The 15,554-nt window shown below is 37.3% G+C and overlaps 1 protein-coding gene across 1 annotated transcript in view; it reads left to right on the forward strand.

Annotated features, from left to right (window-relative positions):
• Nucleotides 1–15,554, forward strand: part of npr1b (natriuretic peptide receptor 1b) — a 71,718-nt gene that overhangs the window by 14,081 nt on the left and 42,083 nt on the right. The window lies entirely within an intron of this gene.

A 15,554-nucleotide genomic window follows, 5' to 3' on the forward strand; every position in this document is an offset into this window, starting at 1 on the left:
ATAAGGTATTTTTATGCTATTATTCATTAATCAATTAAAAATACCTTTGATTGCAGAAGAAAAGCTACTTCCCTTAACTCAATATAGTTTGTTAATTGAACATAATTTAATTAGAAATGGTCATAAATCAAAAAGATTGATTCTAACTGTTGTGTTTGTTGTTGAGCCCAGACGTTATTTCTTGGAGTGTATCGTCCACGTAGCCAGCAGCCTGGTTCTGCTGCTGCTGCTGAAACTCTGGATAATGTGCCTCAGAATCCATCCATCACTGCTGCAGCTCTGAAAGGCCACTTTGGATCGGATCCAGTCAGGTTCATGTGATGCAGCTCCAGTAATGAATGTTGGTGTGTTTCCCAGCACGGCGTGTCAACAGAGGCAAAGTGTTTCTAATCACTAATCAGACCTCGTTCTCTGTGAAAAGGTCCAGATGTTTGGTGACCTTCTGACTACAGAAAGATTCATACACATTTATCTTCTAATTATAAAGAAGCTCTCAGGCTGCTGTTTTTGTAGATGCTGGTTCATATATGACTCCTCTGTTGGTCATTTGCTAGCGAGTTTCCTGATATCATTTATTAGCGAATAACTGCAAAAACAGAAGAACTTGTTATATTTTCAACTTTCAGATGGTCCTCTATATGTAACGTGCCACTCAGTTGGGAAAACTAGCCAAATCTGAGCTTTAAACTGTTATATCACATTCTACATGTCTTAATTAAAGAATTCTCCAAAAATAAACCATTTGTTTTTTACTGATACTGCAAAAAACAAAAAATTCTGAGCTTCTCTGATGACTGACTCAGCTGTGACAAACAGTCCAAGTGAAACCGAGTCATACGCAAGAACTCCAAAATGACTGAAACCTCTCTAAACGTGCAAAAAATATCTGTAATGACTCAACAATTGTTCAGCATGATTCAAGATTTATCCAAGAATCAAGTCAAAATTGTTCAAAATCACTTCAAGTTAGCCACAAGTAACTCAAAATATTTTCTAGAACCACTAACAATAGTCCAAAATAACTTAAAACCAGTCCAAAATTGACCAGAAGCTTGCCCAAGATGAATAAAAAATGACTAACAATCATTCAAAATGACTGAAAACTTGTCCCAGGTAACACAAAATTGTCCAGCTGGCTCTTGAAAATGGAAAAAAGTGCAGAATTTTCAAATTAAGGTGGTACTGTATCCCTATTTCTAACTAAATTATAGGGTTTGGTTGACATTTCATCATTTTCTGTCCTCTGACATCAGTAGAATTTGTTGTGTGGCAGGACAAAATTCCAGTTTTTAGACATATTTACAAAATGGTGATGTGGACTCGTTGGTCGTAGAGCAAAAACTGGTGTATATTGAAGCCTATACATTATCATAATGAAGCTGTACAGATGTTGGATGTTCAGGGTTTAGTTCAGTCATCATTTCGTCCTCAGAAGCTGTAATCTGCTGATCAGCCTGATGGGCGAAGCGACTCGCTGATAAAGACACTTTGTGTGGTAGCGCTGATGGAGACATTAAATCACAGCGAGGACAAAGCGTCTCCGGACTCATCAGCCGGCGTTTTTATCAGATCATCGCACTGTGAGCCGGTGTCCTTTCAGAAGAAGAAAACAGGCCGTGATTAGCCGACGCTGTCACCAAGCCGACAGCCATTATCAAGATGAAGCTCCCATATTGAAACGTTACGCTGTCAGATCTGGACTGACAGAAAGCAACAGCACATCCAGCCCACACAGCTGGCTTAGACTGGATTTAGACTGGTTTTAGACTGGATTTTAGGCTGGATTTAGACTAGTTTTAGATTGGGTTTTTAGACTGGATTTTAGACTGAATTAAGACCAAAACATGCAGCCAAGAAAGCTGAAGTCAAGTGAGAAAGGATATTATTTCTACCTTTTTCTGACAAAAAATAAAAAGTACACTGGATTTTTGGACTGGTTTTAAACTGAATTTTAAACTGAATTCTAAACAGGACTTTAGATGAGATTTTAGAATGGAGTCAGATTGGTTTTATTTTGAATTTTAGACTGATTAATCTGACTAGATTGTAGACATTTTTGTCCAGACAAGCTGATTTTTTTAGACTGGTTTTAAATTGGATTTTGAGTGGATTTAAACTGAATTTCATACTGGGTTTAGACTGGATTTAGACTAGATTTTGACTGGTTTTAGACTGGATTTAGACTGGTTTTAGACTGAATTTTGTTCTGCATTTAGACTACATTTTAGGCTGGTTTTTGAATGCATTTTAGACTAGTGATCTTCAGACTGGATTTTAAATTAGATTTAAGAGTGGATTTGAACTGGTTTCAGACTAGATTTTTAACTCGTTTCAGAATGGATTTATTGAGATACACCAGGTTTTAGGCTGGTTTTAGACAGGCTTTGAACTGATTTTTAAACTAGTTTTAGACTGTATTTTAGATTTGGACTGGATTTAAGACTGGTTTTGGCCTGCATTTAGCTGGGATTTCAGACTGGTTTTTAGCTGGTTTTAGATTGGACAGGAGCTAATAAATACTGTGTAGCTGCTTAGTGTTGTTCCTGTTGGTATTTAGAACCTGTTGCTCAGTCATAGACTGACTTGTTTTCTCAGTTTTTTACGTTTCTGTCAGAAAATGTGTTGAACTGAGCAGTTTCCTGAATGAATAAAGTCCTACAGCAGCAGGCAGCTTGTTGGACTCGGTTTCTCTTCGGTCCTGATGTTGTCTCCGAATTCTGTGGCTGATGTCACTTCCTCGTCTCCCGTCACCACGGCGGCCAGGCGGGCGGCCAATCATCCTGAACAAATGTACCCACAAGGCCGTGCTTCGGGCCTCTTTTCCTCTTCCTCGCCGCTGTAGCCGTCCATCTGGCAGCAGTTAAAGATTAATATGCTGGAATCTGAGCGTCGACCAGCTGAGAGGATTCACCAACAGTTGGGTTCATTACTGCTGGAAACACTGATGGGTTCTAAAGGCTGAGCATCCTCAGAAACAGCTGCAGTCACCTCAGTTTTATGTAAAACTACCGTAGTTCAAGTTCATGAAGTTTGAATCTGTTTTGCTTTTTTGCACATTTTCCTGTCTTGCAGTGTGTGCAGCAGCGCTGCTACAAATTCCTCTTTGGAGGAAAAACCCTACAGTGGCTAAATCTTTAATTGATATACACGTATACTTGTGATTGGTATTATACACCAATCAGGTGTAACATTATGACCGCTGATAATTAAGGTGAATAACACGGACTGTCTCTTCATCATACCTCTTGTTAGTGGTTGGATATGTTAGGCAGCAAGTGAACATTTTATCCTCAATGTTGATGTGTTAGAAGCAGGAAAAATGCACATCCGTAAGTGTTTGAGCGAGTTTGATAAGGACCTCGTTGTGATTGCTAGACAACTGGGTCAGATCATCTCCAAACCTGCAGCTCTTATGGGGTGTTCCTAGTCTGCAGTGGTCAGTATCTATGAAGTGGTCAAAGGAAGGAACAGTGGTGAACCAGTGACAGGGTCATGGGTGGCCAAGGCTCATTGATGTGCATGAGGAGAGACTGCTGACCCGTGTGGTCCGATCCAACAGACGAGTTACTGCTGCTCAGATTGCTGAAGAAGTTAATGCTGGTTCTGATAGAAAGGTGTCAGAATAAACAGAGCATCACAGTTTGTAGCGTAAGGGGCTGCATAGCTGCAGACCAATCATGGTCCCATGCTGACCTCTGTGCACCACCAAAAGACCAACAATGACAGTAAGCATCAGAACTGGACCATGGAGCAATGAAGGTGGTCTGATGAATCATGCTTTCTTTTATATCACAGGGATGGTCTGCTGCGTTGCTTACCTGAGGAACACATGGTACCAGGATGCACTATGGGAAGAAGGGAAGCCGGTGGAGGCAGTGAGATGCTTTGGGCAATGTTCTGCTGGGAAACCATCCATGTGGATGTTACTTCCAGCGAATTTCGCTGGATTTTGGTTGATTTTTTTGTGAATGGTCTTCAAGATAGTATTAGAAGTTTTACTGATATATATGTAGTCACTTTAGATATTTATAGGATTTTTTTGGAAGATGTTTACTCATTTTTTGAAAATATTTACAAGAATTTTCTTGCCAAATTTGGGTGATTTTTTTTAAAAGAATTTTTGGGGGGGTTTTTTAGACAAAGAAACACTTTTTTTTTTTTGGGTGCCCAAAAGTGAAGACTACAGGAAGGTTAATTAGAATTTTTTTCTTGCAACTATGCATTTAGTGAAGTGGTGTAATGACGTCCCTTGGGTAACTAAAACCGATCTATGAGCTGTGGCTCTGCTTGGTCATGAACTTCCTCAGCAGGAGGGCCCTGAATGCAGCGTGAAGCGTGATGACTGGTGTTGCGACTGCATTTTCTGTCCCCTGCACCGCCGGCCAATCAGTTCCCCTGTGAGAAGCCCCAGGCGAGCAGCCAAATGGACCGTAGAGTCGGTGAATGTTATCAGGCTGCTGGCCGGCTGAACAAACCCTCCATCTGCTTCTCTTTATGTGCAGCTCGTCCCTCTGGACCTTCACTCCATCCTGCAGCCAGCTCTCTTCTGTTACCATAAAGATCCAGCTCTGAACACCATGTGACTCTCGGCCTGTTGAATTCATATTCTGACCAAATAAAGAAGAGGAATGTGAAGGAACATAATGATGCCGAATGTGCAGCTCTTAATTAAAGCGCTCAGCAGATGCCTCCATATTAGGTTCTACACTCGAATGTGTTTAAACGTGTTTTTCTCCTTGTTGGAAGCTGGCGGGAATTTTTAGTTTTTAATTTGCGGTTTCAGCCGGTCGAGCTGCGTTTACCGATAACGTCTGCAGGGTGTCGAGCCGCCTGCTGTCAACTAGCAAACATAAAATCAGCATGATGATGGTCCTGCCAAGCTCTGCAGCACCGGAACAACTTTCCATCACCAGACTGCTAATGAAGGCGGCAGATTTTATTATTCAAACACATACAAGCATCTAGAAATCAACAAGTTGCCGCATACCATCTATTTTTGATAGTTATGTGTCCTTTTTTGGTGACTTTCTGTGTCTATTCCTAGTTATTTTATGTCACTTTCTCCTTGTTTTTTGTTCATGTCTGAATGTTTTGCATCAGTACAGTTTTGTCTGCTTTTATAGTTGTTTTGTGTCTATTTATGGCTGTTGTGTGACTATTTATGGCAGGTTTGTATCTGTTTTTGTTCATTTTTGTCACTTTTTAGTTGTTCTCTGTCTGCTTTTAGTTAGTTTGTATGTATTTATGAGTGTTCTGTGACTGTTTTGGCTGTTTTGTTGATATTCATGTTTTTTTTTTTTCCGCCACATTTTAGTTGTTTCTAGTCTATTTTGGGCTGCTTTGTCTCTGCTTTTGCAGTTTAGTGTGACCGTTTTCTTGTATGAATTTGGAGGTGCTCTGTTCTCCTTTTTGTTGTTTTGTGACTGGCTGTTTAGTATTTCTGAGCAGATCGTGTGTTTTCTGGATTGTTTTGTTGATATTCTGTCTCTTGCAGTTAAAATAAACTCACTATTAAAGTTATAGGCCACTCGTTTTTTTGTATGTGGCCAACATCATGAAATATGCAGAGGATCAAATACTTATTTCCCTCATTGAATATTGAGGTGTGTATTTGTCTATTTTGAGCTGTTTCGTGTCTATATTTAGCCGTTTTTGGTAGTTGTGCGTCTATTTCTGACTATTTTGTGTGTACTTTTGGTTTTTTTTGATCAGCTTTTGGTTTTGTGTCTGTTTCTGTTTGTTTTGTGTACATTTTCTGTGGTTTCAAGTCGATTTTTGGTTATTTCTATCACTTCAGTTTTTTTGTCTGTTTTGTGTCTGTTGTTGTCTAGTGAAAAGAAAACTTTCAAGAGCAGATTACAATTAGTCTTTAAAAGTCAGTTTTCTCCAAAGGCGTTTCCCTCCACCTCTGATCTGCCAATCTGCACTTCAGCATCTCTTACAAACTTTCCAGTATTATTCCTGTCTACATTTTAAAGTTGTTGTTGTTTTCACAGAGGGGCTTGTTCACATATTGCCTACAGTCTGATTTATACAACATTTTATTTCTTAAATCAAAGGAATTTTTTCCTGTTCTTCAATTTTCCAATTTATGAAGTGATTAAAGGATAATATGTCAACAAAATGAAACATAAAAAAACAATGATTAGATTAAAGTTCTGGATATAAATGCAAATTGGTGTGTATTCAGATAAATAATTCCACATTTGTATATACAAACATACAACAAGGAGTATCTCTAATATTTAGAAGCAGTGGGTGTTTGGTTTTGTCATGTTTGTGAGCAGCAGTGTTGTAAACTGTGGAAGGACCTGCATTTTTCATACATGTTTCTCATTTATAATGATGCATCATGGCTCTGGCAGTTTAAAAAGCCACTTGTGCACAGCCTCGTGTTGGAAAAAGGCCCATCAGAGCTTTGTAGATGTAATTAAAAATGTCTCCGTGGTCTCCCTGCGGCTGCAGAGTTAGCATCAGGCCTGCAGACTGAAGGTCATATAACACCAGCAGGTTACTTTACAGCAGCTCTGCAGGCTCTGCTGTTAGTGCTGGGTAAAGGTGATGAGTGCAGACTGCTGGGTGAACTGAATTATAGCTCATTAAAGCTCAACTTTGATCTCGGGCACATGGAGCATTTGTTTAAAGCACACATCATTCCTCCTCTGAACCCCAAACCTGCCTGAGAGTTATGCTATCTTTAAAAAAATCACCAAAATTATGCAATTTATCAGCTGGAAAATGTAAAAACAGAAAGAATCATCAGTTTTTCAGTTTTCTGACAGTCTTTGAAGGTATCCTGTGTGATGTGCCAAACCAAATATGAGCTGAAAATGTGGATATTTCATCAAAGTAACTCAGAAATGATATCCAGAGGAGCAAATTGTTAGAAGATACATTCAGCATGGTGAAACATATTTCTACAGTTGGGTAGAATTGTGTAAAAAAAAAAATCAATTTCCGGTGTTTTTTGCATCTGTTTGTGGTCATTATGTGTCTTGTGTGGTTATTTTTTGTCACTTTTTGTTGTTTTGTGTCTATTTCTTGCAGTTTTGTGTCTGTTTTTGGTTGTTTTTTTGTATGTGTATATTTGGCCATTTTGCAACAGTTGGTGGTCATTGTGTGTCCTGTTGGGGTTGTTTTATGTCTCTTTGTAGTTATTTTGTGTTTCTTTATGGTCATTTTATGTCTCTGTGGTATGTCTTTGTGATAGTTTTGTGTCTGTGTGGTTCTTTTGTGTCTCTTGGTGGTCATTTTGTGATCATTTTGTATTTTTGTGGCAGTTTAAGGTCTTTTTATGGCTGTTTTTGCCACTTTTTTTGTTGCTTTGTCATAATTTGAGGTAGTTTTGCATCTCTTTGGGCAGCTTTGTGTCTGTTTAGGAGTTTTTTAATCACTTTTTGGTGTTTTTCTCACTTATCTTTAGCAGTTTTTTATTTCTGGGCCGTTTTGTGTCAGTGCTAAATAAATGCAGCATTGTTAAACGGTATGTCGAAGAGCAGGTTGTCAGCAGGTTGTTGTGATGGTCAAACATCTTTCTACAGCTGATGTGCAGAGTAGAGTGAAAACATTAGTAGAGGCTGGAAGAATAGAAATTGTTAAAATATGTGTTATGTGTTAAATTGAAGCTGTGCGGCATCAACCTTTTTCTTCTTTCTGATTTTTGATGTGAACCTTAACTGAAGCTCCTGATTTTTTATTTTTTTTTAGTAAAGTTGTTCTTACTGAAGTGACTTTATATGTAGATGTGTAATTTAAAGACGGATCCACCCCACTCCTCTGCTTTAATGATAAGTTCCAGTCTGATAATCATGGTGATGATGGAGGTGGTGGTGTGTTCCAGCTCAGCGGGTCGTCTCTTCACCTCCTCGCTCTGATCAGGCGAAGTGAAGAAAGAAAGCATTTAATTGAAAGGCTCAGCTCTAACTGAAGAAGCTGACAATCCTCTCGCTTCTCTCACAGAGCGTCTTGTTACAGAGAGGAATCATCAAGGTTTAAACCGACAGCCAATTATCTGCCTCTGGTGTGAATAATTAAGACACACAAAGTGTTGTAATGAAGATGTTGTTTTCTCTGCTGTAGCAACATTAAGACTCTGCAGCAGCTTAATATAAACTGAAGCAGAGAGACGACAGAAGCTTTTACAAAGAAATATATAAACCCTGACATTAGCTCGGTTTGGGTTTAGACTGGATTTGGACCAGCTATAGGACTGTTTTTAAACTGGTTATGGACTGGTTTGTGACTGGTTTGGGGTTGGTTTTAAACTGATTTTGGACTTGGTTTTGCATTGGACTGCTTTTAGATTTATAGTGAAAGTCAATTGGGCTTTGTTTTAGACTGGTTTTGAACTTTGGTTTATTTTGGAGTGGTTTTTGATTTAGTTTTAAATGGGATTAAAATCAGTATTAGACTGTTTTTTGGACTTGTGTTAAATTTGATTTTGACCTTAGTTTTAGGCAGATTTTATACTGGTTTTCAGACTGGTTTGGGACTAGAATTTGACTGGTTTTAAATTGGACTTACACAAATTTTGAACTGGTTTTAGACCTGTAGTCTAAAACCAGTTGGGTTTCATTTTTGAGTGGGTTTGGACTTGTAGTTTTGGATTTAGTTTTAAACTTGGTTCAAAAGTAGTCTTAGACTGATTTTTGGACTGTTTTTCAATTTAGTTTTAGATTGACTTTGGAATTTGTTTTTGGCTGTTTTTTAGACTGGTCTGGGACTAGTTTTAGACTTGGATCAACTGGTTTTGAACTTTTTTGAGACTGATGTTGGACTGGTGTTGAATTTGGTTTTGGATTGTTTTTTGGTTGATTTTTTTAGACTGGGGTGGGACTGGTTTTGGATTGGTTTTAAACTGGATTTAGACTGATCTTTGATTGGTCAGTGATGGTACCACACAGTGCAGCGGTCACAGTGACATTTTCTAATTAAAAGTGACTCAAATGTTTAAATGATCACTTTCCTTGTAAAAATATTTTATATTTTTGTGTTGCTTTTTCCCATCTGATGCTGCGATGTGATTATCTGACCTTCTGTCCACTGCATCACTTCAGGCTATCTGATGTGTTCTGGGCTGAGACTTTTTCCTGTACAACAGAACAGAATACACGCTAGGAAACACCTAATTGTAACAGCAGGAATTCTGCTAGGCATTTTTCAGCAACACATCCACAAGCTCACATAATTTCACAAACTAGTGAATTTTGTTTTGTGTCATTAATTTTTAATAATGTTTTCTTCTTGAGGTGAGGGGGAGTCATCATGAAGAGCAGAGGGTTCAATGAAAACAGAGCAAACAAATAAGCTCAGTGCCTATATATTAATATGTTTATATCGACACACCTTTGAGAGATGAGAATATTAAAGCTTTGTTCTCTGTATAATGCTGGCCATGTGGCAGCGGAGGTTATTTATACATCAGCACCGTCCCTCCTCCTACCTACAGATTACCCTCTGCTCTGAGCTCGATCCCCCACAGGGTCACCTGATATCACAGCAGCACATTACCTTCATACAGAGGTCATCCATCAGCGGAGGGAAGTGAAAGAAACATGAGCGTGGAGCCACCAGAGACTCTGTATCTGCCATAGAAAAATAAAGAATCAAAGAAACCCAAGACATCCTGCAGCAGATTTGACCATTCTTTTAGTTGACATGGATAATAATTTTATTTATAGAATTCTTTTCAATTCTGCCTTCCAGGTTGAAAGATTTATAGAATGAAAAAATAAAATCAGAACCCCAAACTGAAGGGCTCAAACTGCACAAAAAATAGAGTTTTACATATTTAAATTAATAAAATGCTCATTAAAAGGCCAAGCTCATAAACAAATGTCAAATGTTTCCATGTTAACTGTAAAACAAACAAAAACAAAACAAGAAATCGACCAAAACAGTATGTCTGTGTAGTTTCTCATTCATCCAGGTCATGGTTATCCAAAGTTGTTTAAATCAATCCAACTGGACTTTAGGTTATACTGCACTGTTTTCCAGGTGGGCGATGTCATCTGCGATATATATATATATATATATATATATATATATATATATATATATATGTATATATGTATATATATATATATATATATATATATATATATATATATATATATATATATATATATATATATATATATATATTCCATAGATTTGTTGTTCTTCAACATTTGACTGTAGAAAAAGCCATTTTTTCCTGTATCTAAATTCTAATTTTGTTGCTTTCAGAGTTGGTACAGTTTTTCAATGTTACGATATTCATATTTTTCTGGCCTCGTTGCTGTCAGAGTCCAGCTTCTCTCTGTCCTCCAACATCATCCTGCTTTAACTGGACAACATGCTGGTTTGATGTGTGAAGTTTTTGTTTATCTCCTCTTGAAATGAAATGGCTGTTAATCTCTTTATTTTATTTCTGTGAGCTCTGTCATGCGGATGAATCTGAAGCCTGTTGGACGCTGAGATGTCAACAAGTTGTTGAGTGTTTGCTGTTGGTTACCGCAGTTGTTGGGCTTCACAGCGCTGCAGCAGATGCAACAGCTACATGAAACGTGGGCGGCTGGCTGAGAACCTGAACATTTACAGAATGTAATTAGTGTGATGTTAATTAGGGAAAACATGGTTGCTGTTAGGAACGATCTGCAAACATTATTTGTGGGAGTCAGATCTGCTCCAGTCTGTCTACAAACAGCTGGTTTAAATGGGAGTGTTTTCCTGGAGGGCACCTCGGTAGTCGGTGTGAATCTGCAGACAGATGTTTAGAATCGGTTCTCCTCGCATGGGAACGTCTGACATTTGACTGTGCAGCTTTAATGATCTGAGGTTTGGATTTATCTCTGCTGATGTTCAGTGAAAGATCACCGTGTCTCATTAGAGCTTTAAACAGCCGCCGCTCATTTAAATCGAGCACGATGAATCCTGAGAGAGTGAAAGGTTAAAGCACTGATTTATTTCCTGACCTTTGTTGGTCACATTTTGGTTTTACGTATCTTTGGGGTTGTTTTATGCCACATTTTGGGCATTTTGCATGTTGTTGTAACCATTTGCATTTAATTTTGGGCATTTTGCGTCATGTGTATGTTGCTTTCTGTCACATTTTGGTTGTGTTTTTGTCTTTTTAGATTTAATGTTGGTCATTTTACATATTTTTGTGGTCATTTGCATTTAATGTTGGTTATTTTGCATCATATGTTGGTTGTTGTGTCACATTTTGGTTGTTTTGTGTCTATTTGCGTTTAGCTTGGACTGTTTTGCATCCCATTTTGGTTGTTGTGTATCACATTTTGGTTACTTCAGGTCTTTTTGTGATAATTTGCAAATATTTTACATCATGTGTAGGTTGTTTTCTGTATTATGGTTTTTTGTTTTGCTTGTTTGCATTTAGCTTTCTGAATCAGAAAACTTTATTTGTCCCCAGGGGGGTAGCTTTGGTCATTTTGCGTAAAATTTGCTAATTTTACATTTTTTTTGTTGTCATTTACATTTAATTTTGGCAGTTTTGTATAATTTTGTGGTTATTTATATTCATAATTTAGTCATTTTACATATTGTTTTCATTTGCAATTTAGTTTGGTAATTTTGCATGACATTAAGGTTGTTTTATCTCTTTATGTGGTGATTTGGATCTAATTTAGAGTGTTTTAAACATTTTTGCGGTAATTTGGATTTAATATTGGTCATTTTACAAATTTTTATGTCCGTTTATTTTATTTGAATTTAGTTATAGCCGTTTTGTGTCTCATTTTGGTTATTTTACAGCTCTTTGTTCGTCATTCGCATTTTGTTTTGGTTGTTTTACAGCTTTTTGCATTTAGTTTTGGTTGTTTAATATCACATTTTGGCTGATTAATGTCTTTGTATGGTCATTTGGAATTCATTTGGATTATTTGATGTGGTGTTTTGGTTGCTTTACATTTTTTTGTGCTCATGTGCATTTCATTTTGGCTGTTTTATTTTAATTTGTCGGTATTTGAACTTAAATTTGGTCATTTTGCATCATTTTGGTGATTTTGTGCTAAAATTTGGGTCGTTTGACATTAAATTTGGTCTTTTTAAATACTGGTGTGGTCATTTACAATTAGATTTGGCCATTTTGCATTACATTTAGATTTCATTTTGGTCATTTTACAGATTTTTGTCATCGTTTGCTTTCAATTTTGGACGCTTTGTGTCACATTCTGGTTGTTTTACAGCTTTTCATTTGTCATTTACATTTTATTTTGGTTGTTTTTCATCACATTTTGGCTGTTTATATCTTTTTGTGGTCGCTGGGATTTGGATTTCTCCATGATGAGATGGACTCTGGTTTGTTCTCACTCTGAGCTGAATTCTGGTTTACTTTCACTCTGATGAGCTGGATTCATGTTTAACTTCTGTGTTATCAGCTGGATTCAGGTTTAATCTGGTTGAAGCTGCAGAGACGAGCTGCGATAATCCTGATGTTCAGATTTCAGGTTGAGCTCTGAAGTGGCGGAATCCTTTTATCTTCAGCTCTCAGGCTGGAAGTGGAAAGTGCAGCGCAGAGTGGAAGCTGCCGTCTTTCATCTTCATTCATTCACATCAGTGAGTCCGGATGTGTGCGGAGGTCAGAGGTAACAGTGTTTTATGAGTTGGGACTCTGAGTCTCTTCCTGGTTTTGGTATCTGCTCTCTGACCTCTCATGGAGAGTTGACCTGACTTGACGAGCATTTTACAGCACAGTAATGAATACTAGACTAGGGTTGGGCAATATGCTCCAATATAGTATGTATTTTCACTGTCTTTGATACAATACCTGCTTAAATAATTAGACTCTCAATTGGCACAACAGTAAAAACCTGAAACATCAGAACAGTAATGGGATAAAGGTTTGTTTTTTTCTACTAATTAAATGAGAAAATATTCCGATAGTGTCAGTGTGCAGCAGTGAAGGATGTGAAAAGAAGCCATGAAACAACAGGAGTGACTTATTGAACCAGTGTGATCAGACATTTTAACACCCAAGACTAGACCAGACTAGACCAGAATTGGAGGAATAAGATTCGCTTTTTATGTCCACCCTCACGTCTCACTGCTGCTTAGAAAGGAACTGACTCGACCTGACATGACTGGACTTTACCTGACTCCATTTGACTTGACGTGACAAAACTCAACCTGACTCGACTTGACCTGACTTCATTGGACTTAATTCCACTGGACTTGAGTTGACTTAACTCTACTGAACTTGAGTTGGCCTGACTTCATTGGACTTGACTCCACTGGACTTGAGTTGACCTGACTCCATTGACGTGACCTGAATTGACTCAGTTTGACTCAACATGACTCGTCTGGACCTGACCTAGCTTGAGCTGACTCAACTCAACTTGACTGAACTTGACTTGACTCAACTTGATTCCACTCTGCCTGACATTCTCCATCTTCACATCTTGCTACTTCTTAGCAATGCTTCAGTCCTGCACTGTAAAATATTAATGACTAAAAAAAATTAAATCATTATTTAACAATTTCTAACTGTATTTTAAAAAAATCAAACAAACATGTATTGCTTAAATTACAGATAGTTACCGCTGAACTCAAAGAAAAAAGTATTAATTTACAAGTTGGCTGTTGACACAAAAAAAAAAAACAAAACAGGCCAAAACTTGTACCTAATGTCCACAACACAAATTTGTGATTTTACAAATAGTAATTTGTTGGTTTATAATGTATGAGAATAAAATTACACAGTTTTAATGGATTTAAATCAGCTAAAAATTGTTATTGTAGAGAAACTTTCTGCAATTTTCACCAATTTTTTAAACCGTTTTTGAATGTTACAGTGTTGTAACATTTTGTAACATGAATTAATTAATTTCAATGTACACTAAAGTAAAAGCCATAGTTTCTTTTCTCTTATTTGAATTCCAAAGTTCAGTAAAGTTGCATTATTTTACCATTGCGATCCTCAGAGTGAGTTACTGACTCCTGGTAATCAGTAACTGCATGTTTATAATAACCCTGGCAGTGGTAAATCTGCTCTGGATAAATACAGTTTTAATAAAGACAATAAAGTGGACAGAGGTAGAAGCTGCAGAGGGAGTATTTATAGAAGAGTATTTTTAGTGCAGAGAATAAAACAGTCAAAGTGCAGCGATCTGGTTTCAGCAGACATCCACTCTGCTCTATGGTGGTGAGGGATTTCTGAGCTCGCTATCAATCGGAAGAAGGCTTTTAGCCCAGCGTGGTTTCACCGCCGGCTTCCTACTCAGAGGTTATTAGAGCCTGAAACAATAGAGGAGGAATGTCATCACGCCTCTGGAGACTTCCTGAGACTGGATCTGGGAGGACGCCAAGAAACTGTGGGCATCCAGAGGAAATCTTTAGTAATGGCTGAGACGGTCTGCTCACCTTCAACACAGAACAACATCTTTTAGTGTCTTTATAGTCCAACCGGACACTTTGGACTCATTAAGGTCTGACATTTATCCAGCTACATTAGTGATCTCCATGACAACAGGTGCAGTGCATCTGTTAGTCAACATTGTCCAGGATGACATAAACCTGAATATCTTACCTAAATTAATTTTTAAAAAACACATAAATTTGTCCAACATATTACAAAATTTGGTTGAAATGATTCCAAAATTGTACTAAATGACTTGGAATTTATCCAGAATGATTTAAGAATTGCCATGAATGACATAAACTTGTCCAAAAATTATTCGAAATGACTCAATAACCTGTGTAAAATTACTCAAAATATGTCCAAAATGAATTAGAATCTGTCATAAATTACATGAACTTACTCGGAAGTTGACCAAAATGACTAACATTTCTTTTTCTTCTTACCTTTTTCTTACCTGTAATATGAGTGATATGTTGACAAAATGTTTGACTATAATGATGTGGAAAATTCTCAAAATCAACCTAAAGTTGTCTAGAACAACCAGATTTATGTATAAAATAACATAAAATTGTCTGAAATGACTTGGAATGTGTCCAAAATGAATAAAAACATTGTCAGAAATTACATAAACTTATTCAAATAGACTCAAACGTTGTCCAAAATACATTTCTTTACTTCTGTTAGCATAATTTGCACCTTCCCTGGTTCTTACCTGGAATATGAGTGATATGTGTGAGCTGCTGAATTTCTTCAAGGGATGAAGTATCCATTTATTTATCAACCTTTCAGTAAAATTGGACAAACTGCCTGAAAATTTTCCAAACGAGTATACAGAATTTTTCAAAATTGACTAAATGTTTGTATATAATGATGTAGAAAATAGTCAAAAGTGACCTAAAGTTGTCCAGAACAACCAGATTTATGTCTAAAATGACATAAAATTGTCTCAGATGACTTGAATGTGTCCAAAATGACTGACAAACTTGTGTAAAATGACTTAAAATATGTCCAAAATGAATTAAAATTTGTCATGAATTACATAAACTTGTCCAAATAGACTTGAAATTTGTCCACAATAATACTGTGTGTACATATGAGCTTTTAAAGCTGCTGCATGTTGCTGACAGATGTAATCGTACAGTGAACTCTGCAGAAGAAGCCTCCTGGTGTCATGTTCTCTGTGGTCCTCCAGGAC

This window comes from Amphiprion ocellaris, chromosome 9, assembly GCF_022539595.1.
Source record: "Amphiprion ocellaris isolate individual 3 ecotype Okinawa chromosome 9, ASM2253959v1, whole genome shotgun sequence".
Taxonomy (NCBI): Eukaryota; Metazoa; Chordata; class Actinopteri; family Pomacentridae; genus Amphiprion; species Amphiprion ocellaris.